This window comes from Euphorbia lathyris, chromosome 6 (assembly GCF_963576675.1).
Source record: "Euphorbia lathyris chromosome 6, ddEupLath1.1, whole genome shotgun sequence".
Taxonomy (NCBI): Eukaryota; Viridiplantae; Streptophyta; class Magnoliopsida; order Malpighiales; family Euphorbiaceae; genus Euphorbia; species Euphorbia lathyris.
Genome location: NC_088915.1, coordinates 68,015,171 through 68,035,142, shown reverse-complemented (window position 1 = coordinate 68,035,142; position 19,972 = coordinate 68,015,171). Strand labels below are relative to the sequence as shown.

The window sequence follows — 19,972 nt, the reverse complement described above, 5'->3', positions numbered from 1 at the left end:
AATATGAACCAACAATCAAAGTTTGGACTTTTGGATGCTGGGTAAATTACACCATTCGTACCTGAAATATACCCCAACTCAAACTTTGGTACCTGGATTACATTTCGTCCCAAAAATATACCCCAAGTACGGGTGACTGGACAATTATGTGCGTTTAACCGGGAAGTGACCGGTCAACGCTTATTTGACCCATGTGACAATTTTGAATGGGTCCCAAACCAGACAAAAAGATAAAATTACCCTTAAAACAATCCATCCCCAAAAAAAAAGCCTTATAAATATACCCTAATTCACTCTCTCTCTCATAAAACGTAAAGCTTCAACCTTCTCTCTCTAACTATTCGTTTCTCTCTCTCTCTCTGTCTCTCTCTCGTTCACCATTACTGTCCACATAACACAAAAGCAAGGAACCCTAATTTTTCTCAGAATACTGAACATGGAGGCCTCGTATAGCGCTGGAAGTTTGATATGCCACTGTGGAATGCAAGCCCCTTGCACAACTTCCTGGAGTAATGCGAATCCGGGTAGGAGGTATTACAATTGTAGAAATGTCGGGGTAAGTGTGTAGCTATATATCTCTCCATCTCTCTTTCTATCTGTGTACATAACTCTGATTTTGTTTTTGAATTATTTTGAAGAAACCGAACGCCTGTAATTTCTTTGAGTGGCATGACCCTCCAATGAACGAAAGAGAAAAATCAATTATCCTTGGGCTTCTGCGAAAGCTGAATCGAATTGAGAGAGAATGTGAGACATTGAAAGCTCATATGGTGCGTGACAGGGAAATGGAGAGGGAAAAAGAAGGTGAAATGCAGAACTTCCTGGGGAATGAATGAACAAGGGTTAATGAAAGAAGATGCAACTGTGTATTCAAGTTTGTTGTTTGCTTTGGGTTTGTTTTATGGGTTGTGTATCAGTTGGCTTAAATTTCATGTATTTGGTATTGAAAATGGACAGATTATACAACTAGCAAGTTATGTATTTGGTAGTGAAAATGGACAGATTATACAACCAGCAAGTTATGTATTTGGTAGTGAAAAATGATAGTTAATTTTAAGGCTATGAAGTTATGTATTTGGTTAATTGAAAGAAATGAAGTAATGTTTTATGCAAATTGTTAAAATTGTGTTGCTGGAGACTTGGATTTGGTTAATTGAAGTAATATGAGTTGGTTACAGTAAGTGATTGGAAATAACGATTCTGCAAAAAATGTGCCCCTGTGTGCAAAAACTGAACATATATACACCACAAAATTGGGCACAAAATTGGCAAAAAAAATGCCCATAAATATAACTACAAATCTGCATATATCTAGTTCAAAATTATGCAAAATTATGCCATAAAATCTGATTGAACAATAACAAAAAAAGAGCCTATAATCTGCATATATCAAGTGCAGTTTACAGATGAACAAAGTATCAAGAAAATGAACCAAAATATACCCCAACTGTGAATGGCCTATAATCTGCATATATCAAGTGCAATTTACAGATGAACAAAGTATCCAAAATAGGAACCAAAATATACCCCAACTGTGCAATTTACAAATCCAGAAAACACAGCACAGATTAACAGAATATCCCAAAAAAAGCCACAAACGGCACTTTTCACATTCATTCTCCAAAAAACAAAAAATCACACATGTTCAATTCATCTCCATGGTTGGCTCTGGCTTGTTGCTGCAGCACTCCTAGTTTGAGGTCTCCTAGCTACATTTGATGCAGCACTCCTAGTTTGAGGTCTGCTGGGTGCATTCTGTCTTGGTGCAACAAAAGGTGTAGAACTGCTGGCTTGACTAGGATGGACTGATCTTGCATCAACGTTCATGGTTGCATTCTGGGTTGGTGCACCAGATTGGCTTGAACCCTGTATGCATACAATATGTTACATTTTGCATATGTAATTAAAGGAGTAAATTATAACTTACATCCATCATCCAACGCACAGTTTGGGGGGGGGGGGGGGGGGGGGGAGCACGTGGTATAGATACATTTGTGGTTGTAGATTGAGTAGTTTCTGTTTGTGCATTTCTTTGCCTCTTGGACTACACGAATAATGAAATGTCATAAGCAACAGTTAAAACACACAAAAAGAAATAACTGAAGTAATACAGTTGAAATCACACTTGTGGAGCAGATGCAGCTTTGCACGTCCTCCTGTTGTGAGAAGTACTCCCACATTTGCTACAACTCATTGTAATCAGACCCCTTCTACTTAACTTTCCCCTGGCTTTTACCACTTCCAAATCCTCAGGGTCCTTTCTTATTGCCTTCTTTCTTCTCCCTCTTTTTGTTTTAACTGGGGATGGAGGCACAATAGGAACAGGTGGCTCAACTTCAGGCCATTGATCCATCCCATTTGTAGGCTCAATGAAGTGGCTATACACTTTGAGATATGTAGCCACAGAATAGCATTCAGCAAGATAATCTTCTGCACTCTGATTTTGCCCTATAATGGCTGAAATGGTATGACAGCATGGGATACCAGTCAATTGCCACCTTCTACATGTACATTCATGTGCTTCCAAGTTTACAACATATTGATCTCCTAAACCTTTAACTTGTACCCTTGGTCCCCCAGAAAAAACAGCATCAAAATGTTTGGCAAAATCTTTGTTTACCTCAAGCTTCTTTAGTATTTTAGGGCACCATTTCTTCTTATACAGCTTCATTTTATCTGACTTTGCCTTCATTCTTCTCATCAGCCTTAACTTGATCATTTCATACATTGTAATGATCCATTTGTCCCTTGCATCCAATATGTACTTATTAAAACACTCACATAGATTGTTCAACAACATGTCACATTGACTCCTCTCAGTGAAACAAGCCCTTGCCCAATGCTCACTGGGTCTTTGTCTTAACCACTCTCTAGCTTCAAGGGAACTTTCTTCAATTCTATTCAGCCATTCCTGCAATTTTTCCATGTAAGGAGCTCTTGCTGCATTCCACAACAGGTCCTTCAATTCTTTCCCTTTAAACTTGGTTCTGAAGTTGGTGTACATTTGCCTTACACATAGTCGATGTTCAGCATCAGGGAAGAGTAGTTCGACAGCTCCAATTAACCCTTGTAACAATATAACAAGTTAAATTCTAGGTTACAAAGAGTTGAACTACATGTAATAGTTTGTTAAATTACAAACCTTTTGTCTATCTGACATAAAGGTCCATTCCTGGCTATGTTCAATTCCCAAGTCATCTGCTAAGAGCTCTAAAAACCATGTCCACGTCTCTTTACTTTCAGTCTCCACCATTGCGAATGCAATTGGGAATATGCAATCATTGGGGTCTATACCAACTGCAGACAACAGTTGAGCACCAAATAAGCCCTTCAGCCAGCACCCATAAAGAGATATAAACTTCCTACATCTCAAATGGAAGTGAGTTCAAATGTAAGAGAGAAAGAAAAGAAAAGACTGTTGGAATGGACATGAGAGAGAGAAGGTACTCGAAAGATGTGAGTAATTATGGAGGAAAATTAATAGGGGTATTTTAGTCTTTTAGCGTTCAACATATTATGTGGGTCCCACTCTTTCTAGGTTAGTAATTGTCAAACTGACGTTGACCAGGCAGAAATCGGCTAAACGCACATAATTGTCCAGTCACCCGTACTTGGGGTATATTTTTGGGACAAAAGGTAATCCAGGTACCAAAGTGTGAGTTGAGGTATATTTGAGGTACGATTGGTGTAATTTACTCTTTGAATGCTTTAATCACAATATGTAAATGTAATAAATAAAATGCTCAATAAACATGGAATTGAAATAAAATTGAACTAGTATTAAAGATGGCAGAAAAATGTCACAATCTCACAACCAATTCGAAATTCATAGAGATATCTCACTAGTTGACAGGAATTAAAGGAGAAAGAACGCCTTTTCAAAATCTTCAAATCGAGCAGTCATCTTTCCAAACTTGGAGGTGATGAGAACTTGAAAACTTGTGGAATGGAGGTGGATGGAGCTTTCGCAGATGACAATGGCAGAATGGAAGAATCTCAGATGATTCTCAAGGTGACAAGGGTTTTACAAATATAACTCTCGATGATTAAAAATATAAATCCTAAGCCTTCAAATAGGCAAAATTCGAAGCCTAAACTGCCAAATCAAATATTTACAGAAGTTAAAATATATTTTGGGAAGATTATAATTTCAAATTGTATGTGACTCAGTCAAAGATGACTGATTTGGGGTGCCAACTTGTTGAGCTGGCCTTGACTAAGGGAGCTGGTCTTTCCCTTGTGGCAGCTCATCAAGCTGGACTTCAGTAAAGGCTAATTTGCGCTGGCTTGTACTGGCTAGTTAATTGTGCTCTTTAGTTTGAATGACCTGAAAATCTCAAAGAAAATTACATTAAATCATAACCAATATCCAATTAATTCACCAAAAATCTCTTAAATATTAAATCAAATTAGTTAGTTTTTGGTAAATCAATTAAGTGGAAATTGAATTAAAATAAGCTTTAATTGAATTTGGCAATATTTTATTAAAGTGATATAAATTAAACATAAAAGTTAACAAATGTTATGAAAGAGAATAAAAACTAAAAGTAGACGAAAGGAAGAAAAAAAACTACAGAATTGACATTAATTGACTCAAAATGATACGAAATAATCTCGAAAACCATACTAAAAGATAGGGGTAAAAATACCCCTATCAACATCCAACAAGGAAGGTCAAATAACATCAACCATCGTTTTCAAGAAACATTATACTCACCCTCAAGGAGTTGTCAACCGCTTATTGTTTTAATCTCAGGTTTAGAACCTTCACCCTCGAGATCATTAGGCTTACATCGATCAATCTTCCCTTCAAAAAATTTACTATTGTGTTTAGGCAATTTGGATGGGCTAGCCTCCGGCCAACCGAACGGTTTCCAAAGCTCTAACAAGCTCGACTCTTTCCTTTACCTCCTCCTTCTGATCTTCTACTTGCGGCTACATGTTGAAAGAGGCCATTTATGTTTGGTGGGCTACCATCAGTTTTCCTTGAGCCACCGACATGCCTTCCTCGGTTGGGATTTGCCAGTCCAGATGCCGAATGGATAAAGCTCCGGTCGAACTTGATAGTAGAGGCCTATCCACTATGACATTGTAGGCAAGAGGCGTATCCACTACCAAAAATTTGGCCTTTGTTCTCCATTTTGGTCCAGAATCTCTAATCTCCACCTCAAGGAGAATGTTGGCCAACAACGGGACAATGTGTTAACTGATTCCTACCAGTGGGACCATACCGTGGGTCAGTCTATCCAGATTGATCGACAAGCTCTCAAATACTTTCCTAGTAATGATGTTAACAGAGCTTTTGGTGTCCATGAAAACTCTCTAAACCTTAAAATATGCAATGATAATTTTGATGACCAAAGCGTCATCGTGCCATTGGTCCGACTTGTTTTTGAGGTTGCCGAAGTAAAAATCCGACCGAGTCTCATTTACTTTATCCAGGCATGTAACTTCATGCTTTCTTTTGGGACCTCACCCCCAGCTATGGCATTGATGACTCCTCTCGGTGTCTGTTTCTCAGTTTTCTTCTTTTTGTCGGATCCTCCTCCATAATTCTTAAGGAAGTGATCTAGCTTGCCACTTTCTGCCATTTTTTCTAACACTGCAATTAACTGTATGCAGTCCTCATATCGTGGCCTTCACTTTTATGGAAGTCACAGAATTTGTCGTTGATTCTCCCGGAGGTTTTCTTGAGCTTCGATAGGTACTAGATGCGCAGTTTATTATCATTCACTTAGTACAACACTTCATTCCTAGGAGAGTTGAAGAGGATAAAAAAACTTACCCTTTAGCTTCTAATGCCTCTGATGTTTTGTCCCTTATAATCTCTCCCATTCACCCATTTGAAGGTTTTTAGTCATTATTTGACCGATTTGATCTTTCAACGGGGATTTTGGTTTATGCTCATCCCAGCGCGTATAGTTCCTGACTTTTTTTCATAAGATCCTGAAAATATTGGGGTCTTAAGGTGACAATGCTTTGCTATAGGGCCCTGTTGTGACCATTGCCCGTCATGGAATCTATGGCGCCACCATTGTTAGATTCCTTGATGCCGATGGCCAGGGCCTAGAATCTCTTGATGAATTAAGCCAAGGTCTCTCCTTCCGTTTGGACCATTCGGACTAGGTCTTGCATCGTTTCCCCTCAGGGATAGATGTCATAAAGTGATCAGCGAATGAATTGGCCATCTGGTTGAAGTTCTGGATGGACCCTGAGAAGAGTTGCTCATACTAGAAGGCTGCTGAATACTTGAGAGTAGTCAGGAAGAGGGGGCATAGAATGACATCAGTGGATATTGTCGCTTCCATTGTGCACTGAAGTTTTTTACATGGGTTGTTAGATCCCCCCACGCCACCATACTCTTTAAAAGATGGGATATAGAATCCCCTAGGCAATGGCTGACACCTAATTTCTACGAAAAGTGGGTGCATGTGTTGGTTAATCTTGGTGGTCATGCATTTTACTTTTCCTCTTCTCTAGCCTCTCATAGCTCTCTTCATACAATTTCATATATCTCTCGCTTGTTGATAGGTCTGTCACGATCTTCATCCTCCAACTGTTGCCTTTCTTCTAGTCGATCTCTGACTGGTTGACGCCTTTGGGGCTCCTCAATATCGTCAACAACCCTATCGCGAGAATGATGCCTAGGCTCCTGCTTCTGCCCTCTCTCTGGCTCTTCTCTTTGCTTAGGCCTTTCTGACGACAAGTCTTTATAATGGTCATATTGGAGCATGAGCTCAGGTTTGTTGTGTGCTCCATTAACTTCTCGTCGGACTGATGGACTGTGTGTCATAGATCTCTACCTTTAAGGTGATGGGGTTCTCTCATATGGCATTGCTAGTCTAAAGGGATGTTGAACTATAGCAAAAATGTTTTCGCGGTTGGCACGACGTATAGCCTCCTCTGCCCCTCCTAGTTTTTCCCTTATTTTCGCCATCTACGTTGCATGTTCATCTCTAATGTCGTCCATCTCGCAGCAAACTTGGTTGAGGTTTTGTCTAAACTGTCGGCTTATTTCATCGAGGAACCGCTGGTAATAATGTTCCAGAGGCTCCTCATGGCGTTGGTCGTTAGAGACCCATTGAGAATCTATTTGGATTTTGCCATGCCTTCCTCTTTAATGACTGGCCCGAAGGGTCTGCTAGATGACGCTCCCTGAGTTAGTTCTGTTGGGGGAAATATTGCTTCTTAAGAGGATTAACAAGTCCATACTCACAGCACTAATGATATCACTGTGTCCGAGCAGTCTTTTAGATCCTTCTTCCTTTGGCCTGAGATAAGAATAACAGTGCGTCAGAGAGAGTCTGATGTCCGACGAACCCGCAAGATAATCAGAGTATCGATAATATTTGTTTTCACGTACCTCATCCGAGTCATATACATTTTCTACTTATAGTGGCTACCAAGAGTAATCTTTGTCATTTTGGGAATGTGTCCCAATGAGTCATCGGACATATGTATCAGCTTTTGATCGGCTTTACCATACTCAGACCGTGATGTCTTCAGATGATGCACCCTGCCATATAACAAGCGTTCTGCCAGGTGTGTTGGTTTCATTGCGCCTCCAACCTTCGAGGAATTCTTCCACGTGGCTAAATAGTATCATTCGTATCTTCAAGGAATATCTCATTTTCCAGATCAAACGGTACTTATGAAACTTCTAGATCTGAATTGTCACATTGATTCATATACCAAAAATGTTTCCATGCAAATAGTACTTAAGAGTTTCATTACATTTAAATATAGTAGTATTTTTTTTTTCTTCACATTATCCTTTTCTTTTTCATGATGGAATGGGACCATCCATGAGAAGATGATTAATAATGGTGTGTACAATGTGGCAGACAATTTTATGTTTTTGATTTTAAAACAAATTTTCAGAAAAAGGAATTGCAATCTCTGAAAATATGTTAATAAAGAAAATGATTTGTATTTTCTTTTTCATATTTCATTTGTAGCACTTTTCATGTTTGTGGCGAATTGATATTGTGAATAATGTAATATCCAAATTGACATAATTGAAACTGGTGGGTCTTATTAAGATCATAATTCAATTGTTTTGGATTCGGATTTGCACACATAATATAATGGTCCCACATATATAGAGAATCTTCCTGGCATATTCCTATTAACAATAAATTCTCATTGGTTCAATTTTTTTGAGTTTTATTGATTATCTCAGAAAATAATGTAATAAATAAATGAATTCATTTAAAAATTCGTCAAAGCCTTCCATGCATCCAATACAGGGGATGAAAACAGTACTCTTTCTGCTGGTACTAGACACTACTATGCGTTCAAAAAAAAATTACTCGTAACAGGTATGAGATAGGTAAGGAATACCATTCCAGATATATATTTGACTTTCATCCATTAACTTTTACCACTAAGATAATTTATGTTTATTGATTAAGATTGATTTAAATTTTTTAAATTTGGAATATTTATTATCGGTAGATGAATTATTTGTGGATGCTTATTAAATTTATCTTTGGTTAAATTTGTAATATTTTTATTTTATGTATTGATTCTTAATACGTAAGGGTACCCGCGATTTAAATTTGACAGATATGAAATTCATGAAGTGTACCCGTTAGAATGGGACGGGTATGAATAAAGAAAATAAACAGATAAAGGTGCAATCCACAAAAAAATTAATCATAAGTTTCGGTCGGCCAATGCATTACAGAATGAACATAAGGATGCAAAACTAAGACTTCTTCGCTGAATAAGATCATCATAGATTGCTTCCTTAGAACGTCTTTTCAACAAATAATAATTACGGAAAAATATAAAAATAAACGTTATTGTTTAATCGATTTGCAAAAATAGTCTTGTGATTTCACTACACCATAGATTGTATATTGAAACCATTGTTTAGAAAGTGATGTCTTAAAACATTGCATTAGCTAAATTTATTTGGCTGCTACTATTCATGAATGTAAAATGCAACGATTCTAGATAAAGCGTTGCTTTCATATTTTTTTAGTTGTTTTATTTGAGCTAAGGTAACGTTTAGACAATATTTACAAATAAAGTTACGTTATTTAACTTGATAATTAGATAAAACAACATTTAATCATGGAAATAACATTGCGTTATTTCACATAAATTATTCCTAAAATTTCACCAACTTTTTGGCTCTAAAATTTCCCTAAAAAATGAATGCAACCAAATTGAATCGTAAGTATTTCGATTAAGATAAGTAACAACATTTCCCATAGAAGTAAAAGTAATAAAAATAAGAATAAGTTATAAAATTTGTAAGTAATAAATATTTACTATTTATAAAAGATGACTTGATTTATAATAATAAATTGACAAACCATATTTTTTTTTATGAAATTATCTATAAAGATGATTTGACTTAGTAATTTAAGTTAATTTGGTTTATTAGTAAAATGTGGGACAATTGGCTTAAAAAAACCTTGTAGAAAAATGCGGAATTTATTATATTTTGTCAAGTAATTTAACTGGATTATTAATATATACCATATTTAATTATAATATTTTGTAACTACAGTCTTGATCACATGCACTTTAATGAGTATGTAGAATTTGTAGAATAGATTTAAGTGCAACAGGTAAGAAAAAAAACAAAATATTTTTGTTTTAAATAAATTAGTAGAATACAAACAAAAAAAACGACAGGAAATATAAAAAATACTAAAAGAATTGAGAAACTAAAAAAATTGCTGGAAAACTATAAGTTTTGGCATTTGGGGAAAAAATCCTAAAAGGAAAAAATAAAAACAAAAACCTTAAAATCCTTACATCTTTGTGCGCTCTTTCTCTATATGACACAAAATCCTTAAACTTATATTCCTTTCCTCTGCGTGCATTCTTTCTCTCTCTAATTTCCCCTTTTAGAATTGCTCATCTGCCTTCCATCTTCGACTAAGAACTTCAGTTCATCTAGGTTGGGTCGTTGAGGGCGGTGAAGGCCCCAAGCCTTCTCTCAGTGATCTATTTCTGCTGTTCGAGGTATTTTTTTAAATTCTTATTCCTTTATAATTATGATACTAAAAAATTTCAATTTAAAGACTGAACTAGAATGATACTAAAAAGTTTCAATTTAAAGACTGAACTAGTAAATCTGTTTCTTCAATTTATATTTGAATAAAGTGAAATTGTAGCACATTGTTATTGATAGTATTGTTGAGGGATGAAAAGTGGAAGGAAATTCATGTTTCTGATTTTATTTTGTTATTGATAGCATAAACTATATGATTGGATAGTTTACATTTCTTTCAGATTGATTGATGTTTGAAGATTGGATTTACTGGTTTGAGTCATTATTTAAGTTCAAGTTTTCTTAAATTATTTCCTTCAATAATAATTTTTATTATTTGGATTATAGGTAAGGCTTGAAGAAAACTTGTCATCTGGAGGGAGAAACACTGAGATAATTGAGAAAATATTTGGTGAAACATCATCTCATGGTCGTTAATATCTTATCGGTAGGATAAGCCACATCAAGAAAAGAAAATAGACTCCTGAATCTTTGGCTTCTATGAGTAAGAATGAAGTTAGAGAGGAGATGAGGAATAAACTAAAGAGTGAAGTTAGAGATGAAATAAAAAAGATCATGAAAGCTAAAGCTAACACTATTATACAAAGGTTGGCCCAAATGAACCCAACATTAAATCTAAATTTGGATGAGATTGTTGCTTCTCATAATATCACTGACTCTTTTCCTTCAGAAGCATGTTGATGAAGGAAATATGATTTATTTATGCTTATGGTTATTAGATACTTATTGTATTGTTGAATTGTAATGTTAGGTACTTTTGATTGATAGTTCGGTTTTTTAACGAGTGTTATGTTGCCATCTATTTGAATAATTGTTTCCTTTTGGATTACCAAATGTTATGTTACATATTATTAATCGTTGCTTTGATGATAAGATGTGTTGCATTCACATCAAACATCATTGTATTTTACAACTGAAAAATGTTGCTCTTTAATACTTATCAAGTATCTCACACTAAGGATTTCTCTTAACAATTCCTTAATTTCTCTCATATTTTTACTTCAACTTTCTATATTATTATTTTTTTCCATCATTTTCTTCATCCAATTTTTTTCTTCTACCATTTACTGTCCCTATGTACTATATTCTTTCAATTGATCGTGAGTCATATATTTTAAGATTTATAATTTATAAATTAGAGCATTTATGTTTTAGGATTTAAAATGTATAAACTAATAAGGTTTAGAGTTTAGTTTTGAAGTATAAAGTATATGGCTAAGGGTTTATTATTTAAAATATCAGTGATTTTAATATGAATCCTTAACGTATTAAATCAATTTAGTAACTCATTGTTAGATTTAAACATATTATATTGAAGTCTTAGGATAATTTCAAGGGTTAATTTTAAATATAACCCCTGTGGTTTCAAGTTTTGGCAAATAAATACATGTGGTTTGATTTCGAGCAAATAAATACCTGTGGTATGCTCCGTTTTTCAAAAATGCGGAAACAGATGATGACGCCGTCTATATGCTGACGTGGCCGAGGGTAATTTAGTCAATAAGAGTTAATTTCAAATAAATTATTGTGGTTTGTTATACCACGAGTATCTATTTGCCTAAATTAAGCGTTTGTTTATGGTTTGTTATACCATGAGTACCTATTTGCAAAAACATCCAAACTACGGATATCTATTTGCAAAAAGATCCAAACCACATGTACCTATTTGCAAAAACACGCAAACCACAATAATTTATTTGAAATTAACTCTTATTGACTAAATTACCCTCGGCCACGTCAGCATATAGACGTCGTCATCATCCGTTTCCGCGTTTTTGAAAAACGGAGCATACCACATGTATTTATTTGCTTGAAATCAAACCACGAGTATTTATTTGCCAAAACTTGAAACCACATGGGTTATATTTAAAATTAACCCTTGAAATTATCCTAAGACTTCAATATAATATGTTTAAATCTAACAATGAGTTACTAAATTGATTTAATACGTTAAGGATTCATATTAAAATCACTGATATTTTAAATAATAAACCCTTAGCCATATACTTTATACTTCAAAAATAAACTCTAAACCTTATTAGTTTATACATTTTAAATCCTAAAACATAAATGCTCTGATTTATAAATTATAAATCTTAAAATATATGACTCACGATCAATTGAAAGAATATAGTACATAGGGACAATAAATGGTAGAAGAAAAAAATTGGATGAAGAAAATGATGGAAAAAAATAATAATATAGAAAGTTGAAGTAAAAAATATGAGAGAAATTAAGGAATTGTTAAGAGAAATCCTTAGCGTGGGATACTTGATAAGTATTAAAAATCATATTTAATTCTAATACTAAATAAAAATATGGTTGACAATTGACAAAATCGTTCTAATTGTAAATAGTTTTTACATCTTTTAGTTGTGTGTATTTTTTTCTAATTGTTGAAAAAGTAAACCATATCTTGTATAGATATGGAATCATTATTCTACTTAACTACTAGAGCGGATTTTATGATTTGGGTGGATAGATAAACAGAAAATCCAAATTATATTTCTGTTGAGATACCAATTCCTATTTCAAGTTGGAATTAGTATTTACTTGCTCATATATATAAATAGCACAACCTTATATGGATTTTCTCTTAACTTAATTTTCAACAGTAACATGGCTTCTCTAAGAATTTCTTCTTCACTTTTTGTTCTTTGTTTCCTGGCATTCAATCTTTTGATTTCGACTGCTACCTTAGTATCACATGATGGAAGAGCCATCAAAATTGACGGCAAACGGAAAGTATTAATTTCTGGTTCCATTCATTATCCAAGAAGTACTACTGAGGTAATTAGTTCTTTACCTGATACTTTCTTTTCAGAATTGAGTTCGTTACAATATTTATTAATTTTTCATTATATATATGCATAGATGTGGCCTGATTTGATAAGGAAATCAAAAGAGGGTGGATTGGATGCCATTGAAACATATGTATTTTGGAATGCACATGAACCCGTCCGTCGCGAATATGACTTTACCGACAATCTTGATCTTGTAAGGTTCATCAAAACCATTCAATCTGCCGGATTATATGCTATTCTTCGTATTGGACCTTATGTTTGTGCTGAATGAAATTACGGGTAAATAAATATCATTATTAATGGTTCTTAGTAGATTTTAACACATGAAATATTTAGATTTTTTTTTTAAATTATGTAGGGGGTTGCCTGTGTGGTTGCACAATTTACCCGGAATTGAGTTACGAACAACAAATTCTGCATTCATGAATGAGATGAAAAATTTCACAACTTTGATAGTTGATATGATGAAAAAAGAAAAACTCTTTGCCTCACAAGGAGGTCCAATTATTATGTCACAGGTATCTAAAATCTTAGATTTTTACAATTGAAATTTATTCTATTGTCATTAACAACAATTTAATTTGATGAAATTGATTAATATATATGTGTAGATCGAGAATGAATATGGCAATGTGATGGAAAAATATGGAGATGCTGGGAAGTCTTACGTTGATTGGTGTGCAAATATGGCTGAATCGCTTGATATTGGAGTCCCATGGATTATGTGCCAACAAAGTGATGCTCCTAAACCCATGGTACGTATATTTTACTGTTCGGTTGAATCTATATTCGAGTATTATTTGTATGTTATTTAATCTGTTTGATTTTAGATTCAAGTGAATCTGAATTGTTATTTGTATATTGATATAATGCATTTGAGTTAGATGCATTTAGAATATATTTAAGTGGTGTTACCGGTATATATTAATCTATAGAATTTCTCGGAATTAAGGAACAACAATACATGCTGAATTTAGGAGCAAATGAAATTAAATATGCTGATCTGGTCAGTAGAAAGAATATAAAAAAAAATTCATTAGTGTCTCCACAAAATCTGCTTATAATGAAAGAAAAAAAAAGTTTAACAATCTGTTACTTCCTCAATTATATGCTGAAACTCAGGAACAAAAAAGAGTGACAACAGTAGTATATTGATTACTATTGTCTAATAAAAAAAAAAAGACTAGGATCATCCCAAAATAAACAAAAAAAAGAAAAGGCATATAAAATTAAGTAAAGAAAATGGTGATCACTATTGTAGAGAGACAAAAATGAAAAAGTTTTAACACATAAAATTAAGTTTGTATCCATTTACTTATATTGATTACTTTGGATTTTTTATTAGATAAACACATGCAATGGTTGGTATTGTGATTCATTCACACCAAATAATGCCGATAGTCCGAAAATGTGGACTGAGAATTGGACGGGTTGGTTTAAGAGCTGGGGTGGAAAAGACCCACTTAGAATGGCGGAGGATCTTGCTTATGCTGTTGCTAGATTTTTCCAAACCGGTGGAACATTCCAAAATTACTATATGGTTTGTGTTTCCTAACTGATTAATTATTGGTTTATATTAATTATAATTATAATAACAATTTTTATAATCTGTTATTTTATTTCAGTATCATGGTGGCACTAATTTTGGAAGAACAGCAGGTGGTCCATATATCACTACCACTTATGATTATGATGCACCTCTCAATGAATATGGTAATTAATATCTTTTTTAGTCGTTATATTGTTTGTTTCATGTATTGAGATTAATTTTATATTTTGATACTAAATAGGGGGTTTGAACCAACCAAAATATGGTCACTTGAAGCAACTTCATGATGTTTTGCACTCCATTGAAGATACACTTACTAGTGGCAACATCTCCCGTCTTGATTTTGGAAATTCAGTTGAGGTAATTAAATAAATAATCCCTTCTTTTTATGTTTTAATTAATTATAGTATTGAAATTAATTATATTACTTGATTTTGATTTTAACAGGGAACTATTTTTGCAACAGAAAAAGTTTCAACTTGCTTTTTTAGCAACAAAAATACTACATCAGATGCTACCATTGAATATAAAGATGCTAGTTACACAATTCCTGCATGGTCTGTTAGTATTCTTCCTGATTGTGTAAATGTAGCATATAACACTGCCAAGGTATATATGTAACTTCTAACATTATAATATTTAATTATATTATTGTTTTTATCAATTAAAACCTAATTACTTTGATCAAATTTAGGTGAAAACTCAAACTTTTAAGATGTTAAAGAGGAAAAGTGAAGCCGAAGATGAACCAAGCTCTTTACAATGGTCATGGAAGCCAGAAAATAACCATAAGTCTGTGCATTTGGGAATTGGTCATATGCATAAAACTTATCTTATTGATCAAAAATCTCTAAATGATAGTAGTGATTATCTTTGGTACATGACAAGGTAAATATTTAATTTCAAAATCACTAATGTTAATTATATGCCTATTTTGTTTAAATTTTAGATTTGTTTGCTAATCCAATAATTTGTTAATTGACAGTGTTCATATTAAGAAAAATGATCCAATTTGGAGCAAGGATATGACTCTTCGAGTTAATGGCAGTGGCCACATTCTTCATGCATATGTCAATGGAAAATATATTGGTACGTAATTAAATTAATAGTCTGCTACATTTATTTGTTATGTGATTATTATTTTAATTAAATTGTTTTTGGTGTCATTAGGTTCTCAATGGGCTAAGTATGGAGTTACTTCATATGACTTTGAGAAGAGTATCAAATTGAGACATGGAAAAAACTTGATCAGTTTACTTAGTTCTACAGTTGGATTAGCCGTATGTAGATGTTAATTTCAAAAATTATCAAATTATTTTTTATTTTTAGTTCCTTGTTAATGTAACTCTTTTTAACAGAATTACGGTCCCAAATACGACATAATCGAAACTGGACTTGTCGGTCCAATTGCCTTAGTTGGAAGAAAAGGTGACGAGGAAATAATCAAGGATTTATCTAAACAGAAATGGTCATACAATATTGGATTTCTCGGCTTAAGTTCAAACAATCAAATGTATGGTTTGGGTTCACACCATTTTACAGCTGCTAAATGGTTAGACCAAAATCTGCCTATTAATAGAATGATGACTTGGTACCAGGTAATAAATAATATAGTTAATTAGTTATATATAATTCTAACATTATTTCTGGTTTTTATGATTTTAATGTTTAATTAATATTTAATAAAATTATATAATTTTTTAGGCCAATTTCAAGGCGCCGCTTGGCAACGACCCAGTAGTGTTGGATATGTTAGGAATGGGAAAGGGATTTGCTTGGGTAAATGGTAATAACATTGGGAGATATTGGCCAAGTTATCTTGCTGATGAGACTGGATGCAGTAATGAAGAATGCGATTATAGAGGTTCATATGAAAATAACAAGTGTGTCTACAATTGTGGAAAGCCTACTCAAAGATGGTTAGTAATTTTTTTTGTCATATTAATCATCATTAATATTGGTTCCATATAATATGTTATGTGCATTAGAATGCTATTAATGATTTGAATTGTGAATTATGTAGGTATCATGTGCCTCGATCTTTCCTTAAAGATGGGAAAAACAACTTGGTTCTTTTTGAGGAACTTGGAGGCAATCCAACAGAAGTTAGTTTCCAAACTATTTCGGTGGGAATAGTAAGTGGTAAAGTGAATGAAGGAGAAACACTTGTTTTGTCGTGCGAGGGTAAATCGATTTCGGAAATTAAGTTTGCTAATTTTGGAGACACTCAATCCCTAATGGGTTCATTTAATAAAGGAACTTGTTCATCAGAAAATACATTATCAGTGGTCAAAAAGGTAAATTAGTTAGAATTTGTTTTTGTTAAATTGATAAAGTGTTAATTAATTATTGATTCTGATTTGTAATTCGGAATATATGTATAGGGATGCATTGGACAAGAGAGTTGCAAGATTGAAGCAAAGAAAGACAACTTTGGAATAACAGATTGTGAGGATAATTTTGTGAATACTCTAGCTGTCGAGGCTCTTTGCTAGTTATTAATTAGCTTTTAGTTTAGTTTTTAGAATATTTTAGATTTTAGATAATGGTTTAATCCTAGTTTTATTTAGTATTTTAGACTATTAGAGTTGTTTAAATTATTAAATAATAAAAGATTAGATTTTCTTTCATTTTTATTCCCATTTTCAGTTCAATGCTCTTTTTTATGTTCTTATTATTAATCATAATTGCTTTTTTGAAGCTCAAAATCTATATATTAGATTTTCTTAAATGGAAGCCTTCCATGTTCTATTGTTAGAGATGCAATAAAGTTGGGGCCAAATCATATTCTATTCATAAAGAAAAAAATTGTACGTGGAAAATATTGGGTTGTTCGTTTTATGCTTTATGAATTGTATTTTGATTTCTTTTGTTATTTGGTAAAGCTGATATTTGAGATAGACACGTGTTAGTGTAATTTTCTAGTTCTAATAGCTATTAAAAGGTTGTAAATTGTTCTCAAACGGTTATGAATTAAAATATGCTGATTTTATCTTCTTCTCCTCCTTTTGTTCTAGTTCTGAAAATTACCTTGCATCATTTGGTATCATACCGTTCTCTCACATGTGATTCAATTTCTCCATATCCAGATCTTATCAGATGGCAGCCAACGTGAGATCAATAGATTGGGAAAAAATTGAAGAAAATCTTAAATCAATGGTAAAAGGCATATTCGTTGAGTACATAAAAAAAAGCAGGAGCAAATGATGGAAGAGATAATGCTTAAACATCACAACTCCATTACTGGAGAGCTCAAGGTTCTGATGTCAAATCTGAACTCCACAAATTCCATTCCTCACCTAAATGAAACCGTTAATTCCAAAGGTTCTTCTAATCCAAATCTAGCTCCTACTGTAAACCTAAATTCCTCTGACCTAAAAACTCAGCTATACCAGTTCTCTACCCAATCCACCAAGTTAGAATTCCCAAAGTTTGATGAATCTGATTTCGAAGGTTTGAAGGCTGAAGACGTGGTGCATCAAGGAAAGAAAACCGCCCTCAACATTGATTCAAGTTCATCCACTGCTCTTACATCGGACAGAGATAACTAATCGCTAAAATGGAAGGAATAGGCAACCAGAGGTACCGTTCTTTCTTTCTTCTGAATCTCAAAAACTGAAATTGCATTTTGAAGGAAATGTTCAAGGGAAATGGAAAGAAATAATACAAAATTGGGATAATATACCTGTTTTTGATATGGGTCAAAGTAATCTACATAAAAGGGAGAAACATAGCAGCAATTCCAATTATGCATTTTGCCTATTACTTGAGGAAAATAGGGAAAATAGTGGCGTTAGAGATGAAAAGCCTAATTTGATAGGTATTCAATTTCAATTTGTTACTTCATTGATTTATATGAATGATAGATATAGAAATATTGATAATGGAAGGCATGTGTTCAATAGGACGGGAGAATTAGATTTAAATCCAAATGATAATATGGTTTGTGGCTATGCTTTACATGTTTTTTTCTGAGGAATGCAAAAACATGGATTGTGATCCCTTTTATGGATTGGCGTGGCTCCAAGTGTTGCGCAATTGGGAAACTGATGCTGCTATTAAAGGAGCTAACAAATTAAAATTGGTGTTTGTACTTGAAGGACAGGACGAGAAGGCAGAGTTAGGAATTTCTAACTTGACAGGCACTGGAGGAGTGGTATTAGCCATGTATAACACTAATGAATCTATTCAAGCATTTGTTGAACTTGTGTACTACGATGAAGGTTTTATGACACCTCAGGAATGCCATTATAGTAACTTGGATAGGTATGCCCTTGTGTGGGAGTCTGAGAATTTGACTGCACTGAGCACTGCAATAAGAGGCTGGCTCGTATAAAAAATCGTAGTCTAGTTGATGAGAGAAGGTGTTATGTTGACTGTATTAAGCCTTTTTCTAACAGCATTGGCTTTCCCAATAGCATTATAGACTGCAACTAATGTTATAAACAGCCAATGGGGGAGTTGCATTTGACAGAGCTGACAAAGTTAACTGCTTGCTGAGGTCCTTCAGAAGGGATTGCAAGGGAGTAGGCATGTACCACTCATAGGATTCTCAGTAGGGGGTAGACTAATTTTCAAGTGTCTTTAATGTTTAGCTGAAAATGATGGAGTTAATGCTGGAATTGTAGGAGGTGTTGTTTTGCTTGGAGCACCAATTTCAATAAAAGATGAAAATCGGGAAGAAGTTAGGAAGATGGTGTCTGATATATTTATCAATGCTTATTACACAACTGATTGGATTCTCGAAATTATGTTTCAGGCTAGTTTACTTTTTAAAGCATTAGCAGGAATTCAACCTGTTGGCATTCATGGAAATGAAAATGTGGATGTAACTGAATATATTGACGGACATTCTTCATATATTTACAAGACCGATGAAATTATGGACCGGCTGAAATTGGAAAATTATTACCCTGATTTCAAGAATGTAGAGATCTAAACTATCAAGATTAACTTACGAAGTCTTGAAGTTATGTTTGATGTGTTAAAAGAGAGAGGGAATGAGGAAGTCACTAAAGGCCTGAAACAATGGCTAGTTAAACTGCTGAAGAATCCACTTAAAGTTTGCATTGATATCAGGAGGAGGTTCCTAGGGCCGGTCCTGACAATTTAGGGGCCCTAGGCAAAACAAGTAGTAAGAGCCCTTTTAATTTAAAATTTACTAATTGATTTTGTGTTAAGGTGCAAAAATACCCCTAACGTTTTGGATTAGGAGCAATTTTACTCCTAATGTCTAAAATGGTGCAATTTTACCCCTAACGTTGAAAGCCAAGAGCAATTTTACCCCTAACATTGATAAATTGGGTTAATTTGATAAATATTTCATCAAACTGTCTTCTCGATCATGAATCTTGTCATCTACACTTCATACATGCGTCATTTTATCAGTAACAAATCACAGACATATATTGGGATGTAAAAAAATAAATAAAATATACTGTCTTTTGTACGAATTGGACAAAAAAATTCAAAAAATTCACCGAATTTTTAAATATTAATCTCCAGTTCTATTATTAAATTATAAAACACATGAAATCTTTTTTTAGAACGAATTGATATGCAATTGGTGCAAAATGAGAGACAAAA

The 19,972-nt window shown here is 33.8% G+C and overlaps 1 pseudogene; it reads left to right on the top strand.

The window, feature by feature from the left end:
• Positions 1 to 12,652: 12,652 nt before the first annotated feature.
• On the top strand, positions 12,653 to 16,881 carry LOC136233732 (beta-galactosidase 15-like; annotated as a pseudogene).
• Positions 16,882 to 19,972: the final 3,091 nt, after the last annotated feature.